Source organism: Nelumbo nucifera, chromosome 6, assembly GCF_055504915.1.
Source record: "Nelumbo nucifera cultivar China Antique chromosome 6, China Antique-T2T, whole genome shotgun sequence".
NCBI lineage: Eukaryota > Viridiplantae > Streptophyta > Magnoliopsida > Proteales > Nelumbonaceae > Nelumbo > Nelumbo nucifera.
This window is the reverse complement of record NC_142654.1, coordinates 50,864,811-50,878,144: the sequence shown is the minus strand read 5'-3', so window position 1 is coordinate 50,878,144 and position 13,334 is coordinate 50,864,811. Positions and strand designations below refer to the sequence as shown.

At 32.0% G+C, this 13,334-nt stretch overlaps 1 long non-coding RNA gene across 1 annotated transcript; it reads left to right on the top strand.

Annotated features, from left to right (window-relative positions):
* Positions 1–11,118: 11,118 nt before the first annotated feature.
* On the top strand, positions 11,119–12,495 carry LOC148791042 (uncharacterized). The gene is made up of 3 exons (XR_016077736.1): positions 11,119–11,323; positions 11,485–11,537; positions 12,188–12,495. It is a non-coding gene; the product is annotated as an uncharacterized LOC148791042 (long non-coding RNA).
* The last annotated feature ends 839 nt before the right edge of the window (positions 12,496–13,334 follow it).

The following is a 13,334-nucleotide window of genomic DNA, read 5'->3' as shown; positions in this document are numbered from 1 at the left end:
TCCAAATTGTTTACGTTCAAAATAAAATGGTTTCACACTTAAGATCAAATATCACAATAAATGTCCATCTCAGATTTGTACACAATTTCTCCAAATGCTTGAATGCACAAGAAGAATAAGAAGTTTCTCCAATAATGTTATGCCTTATATATTTAAAATCTATTTATGTTGAATCCTTTTTTCAAACCTTTTTTACTTCACAACCCTAAAGCATAATTAAGATTTAATCAATTTGATTTGGATGGTTGAATTGCTTAATCACCATTTGGATAAAAAATAGTTTTATTTTTTAGTCAATTTTAAAATATATGGATGTATAATGTTAAAAATATTGACATAGATCTAATTAGTAGCATTTATTAGTAAAAAATAACTTCAAAATATAGAATTTAAAAAGAGAAAATGAGACTTAATAGCTTAAGGACTTAATTAGAGGATATTAAATGAGGTGAAAAGTAATAATTGAAATTACATTTTCAACCCTTACAATTAGAGATGAATTAAATAAACAAATATGAGAATTTTAGTAGCCATTAAAGCTATAATAAAATGACTTTTATGCCCTTTCCCAAGAAAAGAAATAGATGGTAATTTTAGTCCAAAAAAAACTTCCATACTACATTCACACTTTTATATATAGTACTAGTAAGTGTGCACATGCTTTGCACGTATCTATTCTAGATGGTGATAATTATAGTAATAATAAATCCAAAATTTTCTATAAACTTTATGTATTTTGTATTTTTTGTTTTTATATTTTTTCTTGTTTTTTATTATTAATCAGATGCATATTGCAAAACTCAAATCTGATTACATAAACACCTTATCCGAATATGTAATAATCAGATCGAATTGTGAAGTTTCAAGTATCATTGGCATGCCTACCTGCTTCGCAAAACTCTTCTTTTGTAGTGTTTTATCTTTTTTTTTCTTTTGTTCATTTATCAAAAAATAAGTGCAAGATTTAAATGGAGGGAATGAGGCAAAAAGTAGTAGTTCAAGTTATAATTTAAACCTTACAATTAAATGGAGACTAAATTCCAAAATGAGTATTTTAGTCATTTCATTAAAAACCAGACTAGACGAAATGGTTGAACCATTTTGGCCCGAGAATCGATTAAGTCACTAATTCCGTTTTGGCCTTGAACTGCTATTTTACAAAAAGTTGTTGAAATGGTTAGAGAACTGTTAACTCGAACTATTTAAATGTTAAAATGTTCAACCCAATTAATGGTTCTTGTGTCGCTTTCAAACTAATTCCACTTTTTTATTTTTTAAAATAAAACTTAGAAAATAAAATAATTGAAAACAAACTTTCAAATCTCATAATCTTGTTTAATTATTCCTAATGACCAAAATTAGTTAGGGTTTTTAGTTTTTCTATTTTGATTTTGAGTTTTCTCATTTCTATGATTCTTTTTAAGTTGTAAAAGCAAAAAAAAAAAAAAATGCAATTCCAATGTAGAAATCAAAAAAACAATGCAAGAGATGAGAAATAAACACGGATCTTATATTAAAATTTAAGATACACCAAATCACTGATGAAGCAAAATTTTAGAGAGATTTAGAGAAATGAGAGAGATGTAAGAAGAGGGAATATAATGTTGTAGTAGTAGTGATGATGAACATGGAGATAGTCGCCGACGACTTCTTCTTCTTCTCAAAGCAAAGCAGTTATGCAACAATGATCAGTGAACATGGTGACAACCACCTCCAATGATGTTTCCTTCTTCTTCTTCTTCTTTTCTTTTTTTTTTTTTTTAACTTCTCAGCTTTAACCAGTTGCCTCCTTTTCATAGTCTTACACTCCCCTCTATATATATATATATACGATGGAATTTAACCTAATCCTAATCTCATGGTCAAAATAAAAGTTACATTATATTTTACATCTTATTGATTTGACCCACTCAAACTAAATGGTTGGACCCCTGACCCAGAAATCAGAACCCAAACTTGTTCCGTTTTTACATCGATTTTTAAAACCTTGATTTTAGTCAAAAGAAATTTGGACAATTTTATTCATATTTTTAATAGTAGTGTAAATATAGAACTATAGTTGTGTTCAATTTTTTCTATAGTTTTTTATTTGTATTTTTGTGTATAAAAATAATTCTAATATGTCACACTTGTTTTTTGTTTAACATGATAAATACATGATATTATACATGTGCCTAAATGATTTTTAAAAAAAAATATGCATTTTTATTATTTATTTATGACATTGAAGGTTAATAAATTTGACCCAAAAGTTGAACTTTTTATTATTAATTTTTATATTTCATTTTTTTCAATTGTAAATTACGTATTTCATTTTCATCATGAATAAAAATTATTCTTGTTTATTAAACTTATTTTTCTAATTTGATTAATAAAAATATCATACATGTGTCAAATTTTTTTTACACTTTTTGTAAATTTCTATATTTATTTATATCTTAAAAATTTATTACCTAACTATGACTTCATAGATTGATCAATTTGATTTGGATGGTTGAATTGCTTAGCCACCACTTGGATAAAGAATGGTTTTGTTTTTGACTCAATTTAAAAAAAAATGATTTTATATTGTTAAAAATATTGACATAAATCTAGTTAGTGAAAAACAACTTAAAAATATAAGAATTAATAAGAGAAAATGAGATTTAATACCTTAAGTATAAGACTTAATGAGAGGGAATTAAATGAGGTGGAAGGTAATAATTAAAGTTACATTTTAAACAATACACAAATATGGTCATTATAGAAGCCATTAAAGTTGGCATTAAAACTACAATAAATGATTTTTAAAACTAGTAAGTGTGCATGTGCTTTGCATGTGGTAATTATAGATGATGATAATAATAGTAATAATGTATCCAATTTTTCTATAAATTTTATATATTTTTATTTGTTTGTTTTTTAATTATTAATCAGATTGTTGATCCAAATATGATTACATAAACACCTCATCCAAATATGTGGTAATCGGATCAAGTTGTGAAGTTTCAAGTATTATTGATAGGCCCACTTGCTTGGCTAGATTCTTTTTTTTTTATAATATTTAATCTTTTTGGTGTATTTCTTTGTTCATTTATCAAAGAAATGTAAGATTTGAATAGAGGGATTTGAATGGGGTGAAAAGTAGTAATTCAACTTACAATTTAAACTACACAGTTAAATTGGGACTAAATTCAAAAATAAGTATTTTAGTCAAAAGAAAGTTTCACAATCTTATTCATATTTTTAATAGTAGTGTAAATATAGAATTTTAAATGTGTTCAATTTTTTCTATAACTTTTTTGTATTTTTGTGTGTAAAAATAATTCTAATATGTCATACTTACTTTTTGGTTAATATGATAGATATATGATATTATACATGTGCTTGAATGTTTTTTTTTTTTTTGTAAAATTCATGTATTCTTTTTCAATTTTTGTATTTTTATATTTTATTAGCTTTTATTATTTATTTATGACATTAAAGATTAACGTGTTTGACCCAAAATTTGAACTATTGATCTTTGTTAAACAGTAAAATAATTTTATTTTTTGTCAGTTCTAAATTATATATTTCATTTTCGTTACCAATAAAAATAATTCTTGTTTATTACACATTTTTTTATTTGATTAATAAAAATATCATAAGTATGTCTTTTTTTTTACATTTTTGTAAGTTTCTATATTTATTTATATTTTAAAAATTTTATTACCTAATTATGATTTCATGGGTTGATCAATTTGATATGGATGATTGAATTGTTTAGCCACCACTTGGATTAAAAATGGTTTTGTTTTTGAGTCAGTTTTAAAATATATGGGTTTATATTGTTAAAAATTTTGACAAAATTCTATTTAATAAGAGAAATGAGAGTAATTTAAGTATAAGACTTAATGAGAGGGGATTAAATGATGACGGAAGTAATAATTAAAGTTACATTTTTAACCCTTACCATTAGAGATGAACTAAATGCACAATTATAAGCATTCTAGTAGCATTAAAGTTGGCATTAAAGATATAACAAAATGGCTTTTATACCATTTCTGAAACAAAGAAATAGGGAATAATTTTAGTCCAAAAAGTTTCACATTGCATTCATACTTTTATATATAATATAGATAGATAGATAGATGTAGTGGGTCACTAGGTAGACATTATATCTCCTTATTTTTTAAAATTTTTAATCATTTTCAACAGTAATAACAATAATTCTCATTTATCATACTTCTTTGTATTGAATTGATATACAATATTACAAATATGTCCAATTTTATCAAAATTTCTATGATTATTTTATATTTTTGCATATTTATTTATTTTTATATTTTTATTATCTAATTCGTTAAATTATGGATTGACCTGTTTGACCTAGAAAGTTAAATTGTGGATCCGCTATTCAATAGAAAAAAGTGGTTTCACTTTTGAGTATTTTTAAAACATTGATTATTAAATTGAGACTTACAACGAAATATTAAGCTTTAATTAATTAATTAATTAATTAGAGCTTGAATTTTTGGCTTCTTTGAGCTTTAATTTCCATAAAATGGTATAAAAGCTAAATACATATCTCCTAATGATGATATCATCATTTCTGGTATTATCATCAGGAGATATTCCCAATACACGGCAGAGATGTGGGGGCAGTCTTGTGGGGTGCTGATTTGAACTCCAAAGAACAATTACCAAACCATGAAAGATGTTTCTTCAGCTTTATATAACTTTCAAAACCAGTCCTAGCCTAATTAAACAGGGCCTTAATTAGTCCAATCATCTCTCCCTATTTTATTTATACGTACAAAAATGTCATATAAAAAGCAAATTCCATTACTAGATCTATACTTTCTTGGTTTTCATAGATCTCATTGGTCCCAAAGACTACTGATGAAGGGAAATTTGGCCCGACCTCGCAATCGCCCGACACGTGGCAAAGGCAAGCAACTCGGGACAGTAGAGCGCCCGAAGCGAACATCGGAAGCAAGTCCAAGCTCACTACTGAGCCCGAGCTCCCTATTAAGAGCAAGCTCCCTACTGGGAGTCCGAGCTCCCTATTAAGAGCGAGCTCCCTACTGAGAACCCGAGCTCCCTGCAAGGAGCACGAACTATACTGGGCCCCAAGCCTCACAAAGCTGACCCGAGCTGGCCCATGGCAGCTCGGGACACTCCAAACCGAACTCAAGACACCTCGCTCGCCACTCCAACACTTCGCTTCCGAAACACCAGGCTGACCAAACGTACCCGACACCAAGGACGTTCGTATCCAAGGGCGACGCACCTGACTGATTTGGGATCTGACGCCTGACAGCCGCACTTCAAACGGCTTACTGCTACCGCCACCTGCAACCGTCGTCACTAGCCGCGGAGACGGCTCCGACAAAAGGAGCAGTGGCGGTTCTGTCCGGCCAGAGGAAATGACATCCGAACTGGCAGGGGTTCAGAAGTAATCATACCCGATCTGACGGAAGCCTGGAAGTGAGTGCGCGAGGTGGTTATAAAAGGCTCCTACCCCCAGGGACGAGGTATGCTAACTTTTGCGCTATCTGGTCTATCTTGCCTTTGAAAGACTCTAACTTGAGCTTCGGAGCCCTTACGCCGGGTTCTCCCCGGAGCTTCTCTTCTCCTTCCGTTTCAGGTCCCTGCCACTCAGTTCAGAGGCAAGATCGTTGACAGCTAAGATCGGCCGGATTGTGCATCATCAACTACCAGCCGGCAAATTGCTGAATCTAACTCCTTTTATAAACCATGTTGCATATTTTGGTCTGACATCATACCTGATTAGTAGGTTGAACTGTTTTTCCCTGGGTATAATAATAATAATAAGGGTCATTTATTAGAATACCCATTATAATTTCATGTATTTACTTAAGCCTTCTTTAAAGTTTTCGTTTACTAAAACACTCTTTATAGTTCTAACCTATTTATTTGATTGATCTTTCATTAAGAAGTATTTGTTTTACCATTAAGTCTATGATTGTTCATTCTAAAAATACCCCTACTACTTTTTGTATAGAACAAAATTGACCAAATATGAAGAATAAAATGATTGCTCATGTCTTATTAGAGATAAAAATTATATTTATTTATATTATTTTGATTAAATTTATTCAAATGAACATTAGGATAAAAATTCTAATGTTAATAATAATGGAAAGTCACTCTAATAATAATAATAATAATAATAATAATAATAATAATAATATACATCTGCCTTGGATTTCCTACACATGATAAAAGTTACATCCAATTACGGAATTCACATCGGCCATATAGAACGCCCCCGGATGTCCACTGCCACAGCACATCCCAACTCGTCTCCCAACAAATACGGAAGATGTTACTGATGCAGTCTTGAGTCTCTATATGTGCATGTGGCTCGTCTGTAAGGAGATGTTCCCGATGCACACGCTGGTCCAGCCGGACAGGTGAAGTACACGGGTTAAAACACTGTCTGAGAATACAATTTTTCAATTATTCTTCTGATCTCCTTTCTTCAAATTTTCTTTCCACTATCTTTTGCAAGGCCTACTTGTAACACATTCAAATACCATGCATCTTATATTTCCAACAATTAATGGAAAATCATTTTCAACATGGAAGCACCCTTTCTAATAACTTTCTCAAAAATGCTCTTATTCATGGTTTTCGAACCGCTATTGATTTAGATGATTGGACCATTCGGTCCAAGAACTATTTAAGCAATCGGTTAAATCGGTATCTGGTTAAAAATCGTTGAATCGGATAATGATTCATTAATTCTAATGGTCAAATCAGCGATCCGTTAACCTGTTCAACGGCTTTGGCCGTTTTTCTACTTTTAATTATTTTTTTAATTTTTGTTGTTAGAATAGACTATTCATTTGAATTAGATGGTTAAACCATTGACCCATAAACCGGTGGCCAGAACGGTTCTATTTTCGGATCGTTTTTTAAAACCATACTCTTATCGCATGGTTTCGAAAATTGAACTGGTTATGGTTATGGTTCCATATTGGGCTTTAGACTCCAAAACTGTTTGATTAAATTTTGAACCGGATGGTCAAACCATTTAATCCAGAAAACATGATTAAAATGATTCCATTTCCGATCTGATTTTTAGGCTCCATTTGGAAAGAGTACAAATACACATATATAGATAGCAAAACCTTATGTTTTGTATTATTTTATACTGTACATATTTATATTTGTGCTCCTTCCAAACCGAGCCTTAAAACAATGTCCTATCATTAGTTTTTTGAACAAAAGATAAGATCATATTAATATTTTGTATCAGAAATTATATATGATGGTAAATATTAACAGAATAAACTACTTCATTTCCCTGCTGTTTAGGTATGGCAGTACACAGGCTACGTAGCGCATGCTATTTTTTTAATTTTCATTTGCAAAGAAAGAGAATCTAATAAAACTCTAAAAATATTCTTCGAATAAGATAGTTAGATAACATAGACATTCTTTGCTTCATGGTGGAAACTGCATGGTTGCCACTGGGTATTGTATTGATTGAAGAAAAGTCGTACAATAAAGAATAAAGAGAAAACAATGATAATACCTAAAGAGATGACAAGCCCACTTTGTCCTGTCCACGACTAACATTTTCTAAGCTTACCAGGGAGTCGCATAATTTTAAGCACTACGAATTATATATTAATCTTATTATTTACTTGGCACTGCATTCATCATATGCAACAGCCTCTGTTAAGCTGCTTTGTTTGTAAGATAGGTTGGTGTTAACTTTCACGACTTCTTATCAACTAAGGTTTAGTTGGGAAGGAGTACAAATACAAATATATACGGTGTAAATACATATAAAATACAAGATTTTGTATTCTATATACTTGCATTTGTATTCCTTCCAAGCCAAGCCTAAGGTTTGAAATTTTGATACGTATCAAGGATTTTTTGATATACTCTTATAAAAGGTGTTTCGGAGTTTAATCCAGTTTAAAAGATAGATAAATCTTAAACCGATTTTTTCAAATCAAATTAAAAAAAATAAAATAAAATATAAGAGATCCTCGTATTCCAATGGAAAAAAATGTCAACTTTAGGCTGTATTTGGTTAAAAAAAAAAAGAAAAGTAGAGAAAGGTTGGAAAACCTTTACAAACTTTTGTATAATTTTCCTACTTTTTCTTTCCTTATCCTACCTTTTCCTCAAAACGTCTCACTCAAGATATAGAGTGATGATCCAGGGTAAGAAGTCAGCTGGCTGAGTTTCATTACTCAGTGGTCACCTGAAATTGTATTAATTGTTAAAGAAACTTGTTTCATTCATGTTAGCTTTCTTAATGAAATATTTGTAGCCAATAACTGATGAGAACGTGGGCTCACAACTTTTTTCTGATGATACCACTTCAATCGGAGCATCACTCCAAATAGCAAACATATATACTGTGTGGTAGTACAAAAAATTCAGGTTGACATGTGCAGCCCAATCAATATCTTGCGTGTCTAAACCTGACATTCACGAACAAAATATCCTTGTTGGGTTTTTTGGTGGAACATGCAGCTGCAGGGAGAGGAGGTTGTTTTGGTTGCTGTGCAAGTGTGCAACCTGTGTGCGATGCTGCAACAAACAGGGAATTTGTTGTCGCTTACAGATCTAGCAATCCTCTTCCTTATATTTAATTTGTACTTCATTACAGAACATTAACTTATAATATTGAATTACCATACTCTCGCCCAGCAGCATTCCTTTACTATTGCAGGCTGCTACATGCCAGGACAAACCCATAAAGTTCTTGATGGTGAAGCTGAGTAACTTGTGATAAAAAAGAGAGGAGGTAAGAACTAATTAGAAATGTGGGGTATATATTGAAACCCAAAAACCTGAATCCTGCAAGGACCAATGCTACACTGGATTGTCAGAATCACCAGCTTTCATGGCTCTAATTAGCCAGAATTAACTATTAAGCAGTGTTCCTTCATATACTTATAATCGAGATACCTTGATATATAGCTAGCTACTTCACTTCCACCCAAAAATTTAATATTGAATACATTTGTAACTTATATGTGTGGCAGTTAAGAGGGCACCTCATAGCCTACTAATGAAAAATAATGGTGGTATCTTGATGACAAGTTACAGAGGTTTACGTTGCCAATATTAAATACTTAAATTCTTAGGATAAATAAGCTTATTTTTCTAATGCAAATAAGTGTTTATTGGTGTTGTTTAGTTCAAATGAAGTATTTATTCCAATAAGCACTTATTTTTAAGTGTTCCGAAACTTAGATAGCAAGAAAGATGGATATGGAAAAGCATATTAGACTTAGAGGGGGCCATTTTGTGCTTCCACTTCATTGGTCATATGTCAAATCATGTACAACCAAATACATTCCTTCATTGTGTAAAGATCAGAAAGCCATAGGGATGTACAAATTAAGCTGTAATAATAGTAATAATAATAAAAATGGATTCTAGACGACCGTTTGATCCTTGTTTTTGAATCTGATAATATCCTAAGAAGAAAGCCAATATATCTGGCCAATTAATTAACCAATAACTCAACCTTTTAATAGGGGGCGTTTTTTTTTTTGGATTTTGAGAGGGGGGAAAGTTGATTAATGGTAGGGCTGTTCACGGGTCGGGTTGGGTCGGTTTAGTAGTGTTTTTTCAACCGATTCGACCTGGTCGAATTACCTATAGAAGAAACCGAAACCGACCCTCTATTAAGTAAGACTGACATGGTTGGTTTGAGTTGGTTTGGGTCGGTTTGGGTTTCAACCAACTCTAAGCTTGCACAATGCACTTGAAGTCAAAGAGCTAATATTATATATAATATTTTAGAATATATTTTCTGGAAATATATATTTAAAACCAAAACATATATACAAATATATCGAAATATATATTTTCTAATTTCTGGAAATATATATTTTGGAAATATATATTTGATATATTTCAGAATATATATTTTTTCAGATATATATTTATTATTTAAAATTAAAATATCTATATTTAACAGATATTTTTTCAGAATATATATTTTTTCACATAACTCAGTTTGGTTCGGTTCGGTTTCGGTGTGAAACCGACCGGTAGTGAAGAAAAACTGGCCAACTCGGGTTGGGTCAGTCCGGGTTGGTCAGTTTGGATTTATTTGTGAACAACCCTAATCAATGGAATTTTGATTCCAATTGATTAAGAATTTGATATTCTTTTTTCAGATTTATGTGGGGACTTTCCTAGATACCCTTCTATTATGTGGATAAATAACTTTCTCACCTAGAGGGAAAGTTGTCAACACTTGAATGTGACAAAAATATCCCTTGTAATAATGAATTTTTATAACTAAAATGGTCATTGCCTTATTTACATAAAATAAAAGAACATAGATAAATGCATTTATCTGGGTAAATATTTTCCCAAAAAAACTTACCCAGATAAATAACTTACGGAAAAGCGAATAGAAGGTTAAGAGATTCTTTAGATGAAATTTTGAAACTTCATGACTTTGCCTATTTACTTGTGGAACTTCAAAATTCGATCCTACGTCATTAACTTTAACAGAAAATCTACCAAACCCACAACCCCCATGTTGGGGCTCGAATCTGCTACCCATAAGTTCTTTCCACATCTCTACCACGGGAGATGTTCCCAATACAAGTAGCGTTCAGTGGGTAGCAGATACAGAGTGCCATGGTTGCGGATTGTCTGGATAGACCAGCTCAGTACTCCAGTTGAAAATCTTTCATACAAAACCATTCCAATTTTGAAAAGCAATAATTAAAATATAATGAAAAAATAAAACGGGATGGAATTTATGTCATTCAATTAAAATCATTAAAAAACTGTAATATTATTTTTACTAAACTTTGGTTCTAAGTTCACCAAAATAAACTGTTATGAAGGGCACTGGGGGGATATGCATTTTTTTCTTTTTCTGTTTGGCAGTTTGGCTGCAAAATACTCCTTTGTTTAATCAATATATGCTCATCCTATGCATTAGTTCACATGATGTAGGTGTCACTGATTCCATGATACTGTGTCTGTCTGGTAACCCACAGATAAGGTGAAAACCAAAATAAATAAATAATGAAATGAAAAGTTCGGCAAGTGGGTATTCACTCCACAAAAAAAATAAATGTAAGTTGACTTGCTGAAACATTCAGTTATTTTAAAGTTACATGGTTAGTCATTCATTTTACGCTATAAATACCCCACTACCACCACCAAAACACTTTGGTGAATGAATCAAGCTTTCCAAGTTTCCAACCAAACTATCTACTCCCTCATTGAATCTCATACCTATCTGCTCTCATGGAACAAAAGACTTTACTTCGGTTGCTGATACTGTTTCTTGGCTTCTCTTACGTTCTGTCCTTGAATGAAGTTCCTCTGCTTGGTAAGTTCTTAGGATCTTTTTAGTAATCAACTGGAATTTTTTCTGGTTTTTGTGATTTCATTAATACATATTGGGTTTCTTTCTGCTTTACTTATTCCTGTATAAATGGGTATTCTTTCTTCCTTTATGTACTGATCTATTGAGTCCTCTCCGATTTATAGCCTCAGCGAAGCCAGTTAAGGAAGACTCTACAGCCCAAGAGTTAGTGAAGCAGGTTCTCTCTCTCTCTATGTAGATAAGATTATCATCGATTGATGCTTCATAGTGTTGATTTGTATCCTTATCTGGTATTGTTTTTAAAGTTGAAAAAGATCAAGACCACCACCAAAGGGTCCCAAAGATATGTTCTTCATGTTCTTCACCATGTTATAAAACAAAGTTGAACATGGTGAAGAAAACTCCAATTTCTGTGTTTGACATCCGATGGTGGGTCCAAAGGTTCTTAACTGTGACACATACAGCTTAGTAGAGCATTTCATCACTGTTATCTGAAAGCATCATAATTTGAGAAATATGCAATTAATATGTGTCAAAATCCGGATAACTAGTATCTCCCTTGTCTCCATACTAGCAGCCAGTGGTAATTATCTTGGGTTGGCGTATCAAAGCAAACAAACAAGAAAAGAAATACTAAAAAATCTGATGGCCGGTGAAGGTCGGTGATTTGGATTCTACCATCTTTCTAATTGATGGGATGGATTTCATTTATAGATACTGTAAAGACAAAATAAAGACTTTGTCTTTATACATGAATCATTTACATGTGCGACCCACATAGTGAATGAAATCTTTTTATCTGGGTTTTTTATTTTTATTTTTTATTTTTTCTGCATATTTAGAGAGCCTTCTTAAATTGATGTGCAGGTTCTAATTAAGCAAAGATACCACAGAAAACTGTTAGTGGGGGGAGAAGGAATCATAGAGGGAAGGATGGACATTGAAAGCAACGACTACCCAGGAACAGGAGCAAACAACCACCACGATCCCAAAACACCTGGAAGGAGTTAGAATTTTCAATATGTGCATCAGAAAGCAAGGTGGTAGTCATAGTGCAATAATGTCATAGGGTTTTCTCTCTCTGTAATATAAACTTAATTTTGATGATTTTGTACTTAATGTTCATTGTATATTAATCAAGGTCTTCCCCTCTCTATATATCTCTTTCTCCCATATACATGCTGTTAAAGATATTTAATTTTGTTTTGGTTAGGTAAAAAGATTATATTATACCACAGATAATTAATAATAAATTGGATACAGGAGGTTAAGGGCGTTAATGGACTGGTTTTGGATTGGACCCCTTCCAGTTTAAAATTAATTTGGACAGATTGGACAGACCAACAAGACATATTGGATTGATCAATCTGGTACAAAATATTTATTAGGTTGGGTTGGACCTGGTCCGTCCCTAACAAATTTATATTGGATTGGGTTGGATTAAGCCAATGTCTGGTCCATTGATACAAGATATTTATTAGATTGGATTTGGGTTGAAATCAATCTAAATCAAAATGAATTTGAATAGATTGAATGGCCCAAACATTGAATTGGACCGGTCCAAATTGATCCAAAACATTCATTGGATTGGAATGGACCTGATCTATTTATAATGGATTCACATTGGACCAAATCCAGTCCAATTGACACCCCTACAGCAGCTAATCAAGGGGGGCATTGTGTACTATTCCATATGTCTATAGCCTCATTGGTTTTTACATACTTAGCTATAGTGTGCTTGTCTATTGATATTTAATTTCTATTTACATAACAAAATGTGGTTGTCTGGTTCACATTCAACATTAACTCAGTCCTCTGGTAGAGATGTAGACATTGCGAAGGCAGAGAGAAGTTCTGAGTTTGTAGAGTTCGAAGAACCAGCTGAGAGTCAGAGAATATACACAAATTGGTTCATCCATTCTGATTATTAGCTTTTACCAGAGCACTGTATATGGCCATAAGTCCCGCTTTCTCCGTAAGACCATTAGATGCAAAACAACCTCCTGTCAAACCC